Source organism: Dipodomys ordii, unplaced genomic scaffold, assembly GCF_000151885.1.
Source record: "Dipodomys ordii isolate 6190 unplaced genomic scaffold, Dord_2.0 Scaffold137, whole genome shotgun sequence".
Classification (NCBI taxonomy): Eukaryota; Metazoa; Chordata; class Mammalia; order Rodentia; family Heteromyidae; genus Dipodomys; species Dipodomys ordii.
This window is the reverse complement of record NW_012267353.1, coordinates 912,327-922,859: the sequence shown is the minus strand read 5'-3', so window position 1 is coordinate 922,859 and position 10,533 is coordinate 912,327. Positions and strand designations below refer to the sequence as shown.

The 10,533-nt window shown below is 42.8% G+C and overlaps 1 pseudogene; it reads right to left on the bottom strand.

Moving 5' to 3' along the window:
- Window positions 1-6,643: 6,643 nt before the first annotated feature.
- On the bottom strand, window positions 6,644-7,034 carry LOC105996838 (annotated as a pseudogene).
- Window positions 7,035-10,533: the final 3,499 nt, after the last annotated feature.

The following is a 10,533-nucleotide window of genomic DNA, read 5'->3' as shown; positions in this document are numbered from 1 at the left end:
AGGAGCTTTCCTTCATGAACCCACTAGCCATTTATATGTTGTCTTCTCAGATTCATTGCCCATTTTATCTTCTTGCTTTTGAGTTGAGTTCTCTTTCCATTTTAGTTATGAATCTCTTATCAGATGTATGATTTGAAAATGCCTTCTCCTTAGGAGCGATGGGAGACAATGTTGTCAGACAACTTGTACTCATACACTGTTTTGTAGAATGGGAACTTCTTTGTACAACTACTTAAAGATAATAATAAAAAATATATAAAAAGAAAATACCTTCTCTTATGTTTTCTCTTTTCTTTCTTTTTCTTTTTACCAGTAACTTAGTTTAAGCTCAGGGATTTGTGCTATGGCTCAGCTTGCTTGCTCTACCACTAAAGCCACACCTTCTGTCCATCTTTTTGCTTGTTTATTGTAGATGGAATCTCTTGGACTTTTCTGTCTAGGCTAGCTTCTAACCTTGATCCTCCAAGTCTCAGCCTTGATCCTCTAAATTTCAGTCTATTGCATAGTTGGCTTACAACAAGTACCTGGCTTCTTCTGTTTTATTGTTTTTTTAAAAATTATTGTAGTTCAGACTTTATTACTTATTAGTTGTGACATTCCACACACTTTTATGTAATGTTGAGGAAAACATTCAAGGGTTTTACATAGCTTCAGAGGCTCAAGTTGTAGCACACCAGCTGTGAGAAAGCAAGTCAAGTAAGAGCGAGGCCCTGAGTTGAAGCCTCAGGACTGGCAAAAACAAACCAATAAGGATCACCATTTTCACCTATCCTGTGTTGAAATGAAACTGGATTTAATTTTAGAAAGCTTAGAAATACTTCATAAATAAAACAGAGCACTTCTCGATCCCTTTCAGATCCTGTGTGAGGAAGCGGAAAAGGAAAGATGTTTCATCTCCTGGTCCTCACTGGCTCTTTACCTCTCTCTCCCCTCTCCCCAGATGAACAACAAGGAAGGAGAGGACAGTGGCCTGAGACTAGGGCTTCTCTTTGCCAGGCCTCAGCTGTGGCGTACACAGGTGAATTCATATGTGCCCTCAGCTCGGGACATCAAAAAGCCCTGAACAACCGGCCGTAGAACCGAAGGCCATGGCAGTTGGGAATTGGGCTGGTTGTCTCTTTTGCTTTGTTTTGCAGAACCTTTTTAGTTCAATGCCATTCTGTTTGCCTGTTTTTGCTTTTGCTGCAATTGGTAGGCTCTTAGCCAAAAAAAATCCTTGCCCAGGCCACTGACATGGAGCTTTTCCTTCATGCTTTCTTTAGTGGTTTTACAATTTAAAGTCTTAAATACAATTCTTCAATACATTTTAAGTCGAGTTTTGTTCATTCTGCCCGTGGACAACCAGTTTTCAAGCACCATTTATTAAACAGATTGGCTTTTCTCCACTGTAGACTGGAGTCTCTGTCCTTTTACCACAGTCACTGGACTTAGCAGAGGCAGAGGGCTGAGGACCAAGACAGAGATTGAGCTTCTGACTCTCCTGAAAGGGGAGGAGGAGATTGACTCCTAAATATTCCCATTTCCTTCTTACCAGTAACACACTAAATATCCTGTCATCCAATTTCACACTGGGAAATGACTAAGGAAGGATCAGTGGGGATGAGGTAGGCATAGATGTGGCACTGCAGTCAAGAGATTAGCCTTCCTTCCTTCCTTCCTTCCTTCCTTCCTTCCTTCCTTCCTTCCTTCCTTCCTTCCTTCCTTTTCTTGGTGGTACTGGGGTTTGTATTTAGCACCTAACACTTGCTAGGCTGATGCTCTACCTCTTGAACCACATCTCCATCTCATTTTGCTTTGGTTATTTTGGGATAAAGTCTTGCTTTTTGCATGAAGCTAGCCTGGATCACAATCCTCCTATTCATACACTTTCACTTCCCACCGTAGCTGGGATGATAGACATGTGCCACCATACCCAGCTTATTTCTGTTGGAATGGAGTATCATGAATTATTTTGCCTGGGCTAGCCTCAAGCCATTATTTCCTAGATATGAGCCACCATGCCTGGCTAGATTCACTTCAAATAAGCATTTCAAAACATATAGAAGCACATGTCTTATCATCTGAAGTAGTTATTGCCAAAAGGTATATTCTTATCCCAGTAAATTAATGTGGATGAAAGTGCTCAGGAAAGCTTCAAGTGCCTTATGGCTGGAAAATGTTTCAAGATATTTTATGGATTTTCCCCTTCCTGTCCCCTGCAATGCATTATTTCTTCTTTTAAGATTTGGGGGCTGGGAAGGTGGCTTAGTAGTAGAGCGCTTGCCTTGCATGCATGAGGCCCTGGGTTCGATTCCTCAGCACCACATAAGCAAAAAAGAAAAAAAAGCCGGAAGTGGCACTGTGGCTCAAGTGGTAGAGCACTAGTCTTGAGCTGAAGAGCTGAGGGACAGAGCCCAGGCCCAGAGTTCAGGCCCCACGACCGGACCCCCCCAAAAAAAAGAAGATTTGGGACTTACGACTTTGGTAGGGGGGGAGGAGTGGGGGGAGGATGGGAAGGGATGGGAAGGGGAAACAAAGGAAGAGGCTACAATGCTTGATAAGAAATGTACTCATTATCTTGCCCATGCAATTGTAACCCCTCTGTACAGTATTTTCACAATAAAAAAAAAAGATTTGGGACTGGGAAGGTGGCTCAGTGGTAGAGTGCTCACCTTGCATGCATAAGGCCCTGGGTTCAATTCTTCAGCACCACATAAGCAGAAAAAGCTGGAAGTGGTGCTGTGTCTCAAGTGGGAGATCGCTAGCCTTGGGCTGAAGAGCTGAGGGTATAGCACCCAGGCCCCGAGTTCAGGCCCCACAACCAACCAAATAAAATAAAATAAACCAGAAAGAAAAGAAAAGAAGATTCTTCCTAATGTTTGCTTTTCAAAGCCTATGTCCTGTGTGGGCTGGAGTGGACATGGTGGACAGTTAAAATGTTTGATTGTGGGGGGTGAAAAGACTTTCTGCTTGTAGACTGGCTGGACAGGGGGCTAGGGATGCCAAGAGAATGGAAGCATGTGGGGCCTGAGGGAGGAAGCTTGCCCATAAGTGTGACCAGCAGGGGCACTGTGGGCGTGGTTTGAGCACACAGGGCCCTCTCCTTCTCCAGAGAGCATCCTTTACTGAGCCCAGGGCTAAATCTACACAGTTTTACATTTTTTAATTTTTTAAAAAAAGTTCAATGGATTTGAGCTCAACTTGCTAGGTAGGTGCTCTAACACTTGAGGCAAAGTTCCACTTCGGATTTTTTTTTTTTTGGTGGTTAATGGGAGATAAAAGTCTCATGAGCCAGGTGCTGGTGGCTCAGGCCTGTAATCCTAGCTACTGAGGAGCTACTACTGAGGATTGCGGTTCAGAGCCAGCCCCAGCAGGAAAGTCCATGAAATTCATATCTCCAATAAACCACCAGAAAACCGGAAGTGGCTCTGTAGCTCAAGGCGCTAGCCTTGAAGAGCTGAGGGACAGCGCTCAGGCCCAGAGTTCAAGCCCCCAAACCGACAAAAAATAAAATAAAATAAAAAAAAGTCTCATGAGTATTCCTGCCCAGGCTAGCTTTAACCATGATTCTCAGATCTAGCTAAGGTAACAGGCTTGAGCCACCAACACCTGACTTCTATGAGCATTTGTTTGGCATGATTTAGGGGAGAGATCCTGTTTTGAGTACTGGACATAGATATGTCTCTGTGAGAGACCAAAATGATCACCTCAGAGCTCCAAAATGAAGGAGTTGAGACAGTTGGTTTCTGCTACTTCTGAAACATTCTATAGTTCTATACCTACTGGAAGTTTAGCATTGATACTCTGCACACACACACACACACACACACACACACACACACACACACACACACACAATGGTCTGTGGCTCAGTGACAGCCAATTCTTGCCTTTTGAGATTGATCTAGAAATGGCTAAATGTCATTTGGAGTCATGTGTAGTGACAAAAGCCACTGTGGAGTAGAACACAGCAGGTACCAGGTGGTCTGGCATGGGAGTCTCATATTCCCGCATTTCTTTCTGCTTAAACTCACCTTGAACACAGCTTTTGAATGCTCTGTGTGTGGGGGGGGGTGGGGGTGCAGAGTTGATAGTGGCATGTCTGCCCAGGAATCTATTTTGTTAAGCTCTCCTGTCATGCCCCAGAATCCTAGTTTGCTGACTCCAGTATGGAGAGAATGTTTTCCAGCTGCTCAGGGGCCACCCTGGCCAGTTAGGCAATGTCATCAGTTCCTCCTCTCCCTGCCCTTGTCATAAGTGTGTTATGCCATTTTCTGTCCCTGACCTCCTGTCCAACACTAGCAGCAAGCTCCAAGTAGTGAAAGGCATCACACCTAAGACATTATGACTACGAATCACATCCTAAGTTATGACTACTCTGGTTTATTTATTTTTTGACTGTTCTGGGTGCTGTCCCTGAGCTTCTTTTGCTCAAAGCTAGCACTCTACCACTTGAGCCACACAGCTCCACTTCTGGCCTTTTCTGGTTAACTGGAGATAAGAAACCCATAGACTTTTCTGCTGGGGCTGGCTTTGAACCCTGATTTTCAGATCTCAGCCTCCTGAGTAGCTAGGATTACGGGTATGAGCCACTAGTGCGTGACTTCTGGCTACTCTTGTACCTTGTGGGCTGGACTTCTGAGGATTTCTTCCCTTCCATTATTACTTCCCAATTGGCCAGATTGTTCTGTAAGTGGTCCTTTCAGGTCTTATTACACCTCCCCCACACCCCGGCCCTCGCACCTCCCCCCTACAATCCACTCAACAGGAAAAACCTGATTCCACAGGTACTCTGTGCTTATGTCTGCACAGGACAATACCATGGTAGATTTGCCATGATCCCTGCCTCATGGAGCTCAAGACCCTGCAGGAAGGCTGGGCACAGGTGCAGCTACTTGTGGGGTGACAGAGAAGGCGCAGGTGGGGGAGCGTAGGAAGAGAGCAAAGGACTCAGAGGGGAACAGTGGGCCGCTGGGCTGTTGTCTGTGGTTGATCTCATGCTCTTGTTTACAAATATACTCTATATTTCTCTGGGAAAGGATTATATTCCTCACCCTATGGAATAAATCAAAGCCACAGACTAGCTTTGATCTGTTAAATGGTGAATTGCCAATGCAGAACTAGATCTGAAATACACTGGGGCAAGATAAATTATACAGGACTCTAGGCATTCACAGGGTGAGAACAAAGGAGGATCTTCTTAGGAGACGAGCACAAAGGCACAATGCCTATGTGCATGGGATCATGTAAAATAATTTTTATCAAAATGAACTGCAGGAAATGGAAACAAGAGTTTTTTTTTCTTTGTTGCTGTTTTCCTTTTCTTTTTGTCTTGTTTATTTGTTTATCTTCTTTTGGAAACATAAGGGGAGGAACATTTCTGGAGGGACAAAAGGTGAGCAAATGCAGCAGTGTTGCTCACTAGACACTATGTTGAAAAGCAGCTATACAACTTGTCAGTAGGGACAGGAGGGAAAAACTGGGAGAGAGCAATAGTACGGTGACATTGTCTAAAAAGAAATGTACTCTTTACCTGATTTATGTAACTCTAACCCCTCTGTGCATCACCTTCATAAATAACAATTCTTTTTTTTTTTTTTAAAAGGTGAATTTCTTGGAGCCAAAAGCTTTAAGAGACAGCAGATGGCCTGTCACGTTGTTTGCTTTTGCTCTTGATCATGATGTTCTTGATCAGCAAATATTCCATGTTGTTAAATCAAACCTAGGTCTTGGAGTCAGGTGATATGGTCATGTACAATGGACAAGAAATTTGTTGTTTTCTAGTCACTGAGGGTTTAGAACAATTTTTTGTGGTGCTGGGATTTGAACTCAGGGATTGCTGTGTGCTAGGTAGGTAGTCTTGTCACACCCTCAACAATTAGTTCTTTTTTTTCAATGTATTTTATTTTATTATTTTTTTATTGTGAAAATACTGTACAGAGGGGTTACAATTACATGGGCAAGATAGTGAGTACATTTCTTATCAAGCATTGTAGCCTCCTCCTTTGTTTACCCTTCCCACCCCTTCCCAGACTCCCCCCTAAAGTTGGTTTTCTACATGACAACTTGTACTTCTCATTGTTGCAACAGGTCCACCTGTATCCTTATTTAAACGACTTGTTTTTTTCCCCTTCCCCTCCACAAATTATACCGACATCAAATACAGTGAAAGCAGGGGTTATACTGTGGGGGAGGGACATACAAAGCAACAAAGAAATAATCTTATAATTGTGTTAGAAACAAATGCATGAAAGAAAAAAAACATTTAAATGCAATTAGTTCTTTTTACATTAATTCTTTTTCAAATAGAATCTTATTTTTTTGCCCTGGATTGGCCTGAACCAAGATTCTCCATTTTACCCTCTAACATAGCTGAATGAGATGTTTACTACCATACCTAGCTTTATTGATTCATATGAGGATCTACTAACTTTTTTCCCAGGCTGGCCTTGAACTGAAATCTTTCTGATCTTTGCTTGCCAAATAGCTGGAATTATGAACATGAGCCATTGCATCTAGCTAGGGCTAGGTTGATACACTTTCATTTTCCTTTTTGAATTCTTTGAATTATATTTTTACTCTTAATCAATATATTGTCTGTATTTTGAAACACTTTGACTTTTTTCCCCACTGAGGCACTTTAGTTACATGCAGGTGTCAATCCCTAGAAAAAGAACCCCAGGATTTTCCCTCCTGTGTGTTTCTGTCTTGCTTCTTCATGGTCCATAATGCCAGCTGAAGTGGTCAGAACCATGAAGCCAAACTGTCAGAATGGGAACAGATTATTCTGCCAATTTTCAAGGTCTTTGACCTGCACATCAAATCGGGGGCCGATTACTCCACACTTGTTTAACCTGCCTGTGAGGTTCACAATAATTTTCCCAGTTCTGTGATCGTCAGTGATTTCAAACTTGCCAATGTAGCCATGCTTCATCATAGTGACTAACTGGATGGTGACTCCAGAGCATGGCCTGATGAGGACCTGGCGTTTTGCCTCTCTTCTCAGCATTGTTGATGCTCTTGAAGGCATCAGCTAGGAGGTTCATGTGCACCATAGTGGTGCAGAAAGATGGTGGAAAAAAATCCACAGTGTGACTTTTTTGGGGAGAGAGAAGGGGCTGGTTCTGGGACTCTTGAACCCACAGCTCTACTTCCAGCTTTTCTGGTGGTTAATTGGAGATAAGAGTCTCACAGACTTTCCTGCCCAGGCTGGCTTCTAACTGAGATAGTCAGAATCTCAGCCTCCTGAGTAGCTAGGACCATAGATGTGAGCCACTGGTACCTGGATTACAGGTATGAGCCACTGGTGTCTGGCTTACACTGTGGCATTTTAATATATTATACATAATGTACAAGAGTAAGTGGCATCTCTGTCACCTCTGACATTTAACATTTCTTTGTGTTGGAAACACTTAAAATTCAGTCTTCTAGTTATTGTGAAGTAGTCAATTAATTTTTGTCACCTGTAGCTATTCTACTGGTTCACAGTAGCAACTCCACAAATGTTTGTTGAGCGAAGAACTAAAGGGGGTCACCTGGCTTGAGTGTGAGAGAGAGAAAGGAAGATTCAGTAGGGGCTGGAAGGCCTTAGGTAAGGAAGCTAGCGAGAACTTGGCTATGATGGGTGCTGGAAAGTTTCAGAGGAACGTGACAGGAAAGACTCCCAGTGCTTTTATCTCCCTCGTGCCTTGCATTTCCAGATGATGTCACCAGAGCTTTGGACTCTGGACCCACTGATCCACTGAGAAACAAGTGGCATCTAAATGACAGTGAACATTTGACAAATCTCGGGCAGGAGGGTCATCTCTAGAGAAGCAGTAGTGGGAGGAGTTTCTAGAATCTTGGCATTTCTCAGGGAGGGTAGAGCTTCTCAATCTACTAGTAAGGGAAAACAGACAGGAAAACAGGAAACTCAAAGTTTAGTGGCTTAAAGGATATAGAGAATTTCTTTCCCTTTGTGAAACAATTCTAAGATGAGTAGACTTCCCATCAGTGATTAAAAACCAAACCAAACAAAAAAAAAACCACCCTAGAATCTTTCCAAATCCTTGTCCCATCATTCCAGAAGGGGTCAAGTGTCATCATGTGGATTATGGAAACCATAATCCACCTTTTGTATAGCCAGTGGGAAGAGAGAAGAGAACTACTAGTTTTGCCAGTAGCATGTAGCACTTCTGCTCCTATTTCATTAGCCCCACGTCCTCACCTAATTCTGAGGATCCAGTGCTGGCTCTATAGCATGTGTACAAGTCAGTTGTCATTGCATCAATGCTGTGTATATAGCATGTGTACAAGTCAGTTGTCATTGCATCAATGCTGTGTAACTAACCACTACTACCTGGTAGCTTTTGAACAACAGCCTTTATTTTCATCCTCACAGATTTGCATGTTGACTACTGTTGTGCTGACTGAAGTGGGGTTGAACTGGAAGGCTCTGATTAAGGCCAAAAGTTGATGGCCATGGCACCAGGCTGTGGTTTCAGTACAGGTCTGATCCATCTATGTTTGTTCTGGGGTCCAGACTTAAGGGGCTGGCTCTCTATAGGCTATATTCTCTATAGGCTGTGTTCATCTTATGGTCGAGAAACACAGAAATGAGAAGAGATGGTTGATATCTCTGAAGTCTTAGTCAGATGTGGCACTCTGTCCTTCCACCTACATTCCATGGGACAAAGCAAATCACATGTCTAAGCCCAACATCAGCCTGGGAAGGAAAATACCCTACTTGCTCTATCAGAAGATACTGTGATCTCATGTAATAAAGGCATGAATGTACACTTTTTTTTTTTTTTTTGGTCAGTTGTGGGGCCTGAACTCAGGGCCTGGGCACTGTCCCTCAGCTCTTCAGCTCAAGGCTAGCGCTCTACCACTTGAGCCACAGCGCCACTTCAGCTTTTTTTGCTTATGTGGTACTGAGGAATTGAATCCAGGGCCTCATGCATGCAAGCATCCTACCACTGAGACACCTTCTCAGCCCTGCGTGTAAACTTCTTACACAGGGAGAACATGAATAGTCGGGAGCAATCATTCAATGAAGGAGAAGATGTATTTTGATGGACAGCTGGAAATCTCTGCTGCATCTGTCTTTTACATTTCTTCTCTTTTGCACGGGAATGAGTTGGAAGGAATTCCAAACCGTGAGACTTTGTAAATAAATTATTATATATGTACAACAAGATTTGGGTAAAATTGATAAAATACAAGATGTTAGGTAAAATAATAAAAATTGAATGAGAAATAAGATAATTTCCTTTGTGTGTGTGTATGAATATATGTATGTATATGTGTTTGTGGCAGTACTGGGGTTTGAACTCAGGACCTGGGCACTATCCTAGCACTACCATTTTAAGCCCCACCTTCACTCTGGCTTTTTGCTGGTTAACTGGAGATAAGGGTCTCACAGACTTTTCTGTCCAGTCTGGCTTCCAAGCAAGATCCTCATCTCTCAGCCTTCTGAGTAGCTAGGGTTATACATGTGAGCCACTGGTGGTGGAACAGTGCTTTTAGGCTCAAGTTAAAAGATTTCCATATATGTAATATGTGTAAAAATATAAATGTACATATAAAATAATGGAGGTCTTTGTAGCTTCAGAATATCTTTGAGGGCTGGGAAGGTGGCTCAGTGGTAGAGCGCTTGCCTTGCATGCATGAGGCCCTGGGTTCGATTCCTCAGCACCACATAAGCAAAAAGAAAAAAGCTGGAAATGGCGCTGTGGCTCAAGTGGTAGAGCGCTAGCCTTGAGCTGAAGAGCTGAGGGCCAGCGCCTAGGCCCAGAGTTCAGGCCCATGACCGGACCCATAAATAAATAAATAAATAAACAATATCTTTGAATCAAAGATAGTTTAGGTCATCTTTATTTCTAAGAATATTTTATAATAAAGTCTACAAAATTTAAGAAATGAAGCACGTAGAAATAAAATATTAAAAGAACTGAAATGGAAAATTTCATTTAATTTTATAACATTCTGAAAAAGCACACAAAAGCTGGGCACCTGTGGCTCACGCCTGTAATCCTAGCTACTCAGGAGGCTGAGATCTGAGGATAAGGGTTCAAAGCCAGCCCTGGCAGGAAAGTTCGTGAGACTATCTCCAATAAACCACTCAGAAAACTGGAAGTGGCGCTGTGGCTCAAGAGGTAGAGCACTTGCCTTGAGCTGAAGAGCTGAGGGACAGCGCCCAGGCTCAGAGTTCAAGTCCCACGACTGACCAAAAAAAAAAGCACACAAAGTACAAGTATTACTAACTTCATCTATTCTAAAATATTTAGAAAAAAATCAGTTTTCTGAAGTTGTGAAGACTGGAAAAAATTTGGATGCCTTTAGTTCAGGGACTGGGCACGGTTTCTGAGCTTTTATTTTTTGCTCAAAGTTATTGCTCTATCCTTGAGTCACAGCTCCACTATTGGCTATTGTTGCTGGCTAATTTGGAGAGAAGAGTCTTATGGACTTTCTTGGCCCAGCTGGCTTCAAACTGTGACTCTCAGATCTCATCCTCCTTACTAGGCAAATATACAGGCATGAGCCACCAATGCCCAGCCTCTGTATCATGTTTTT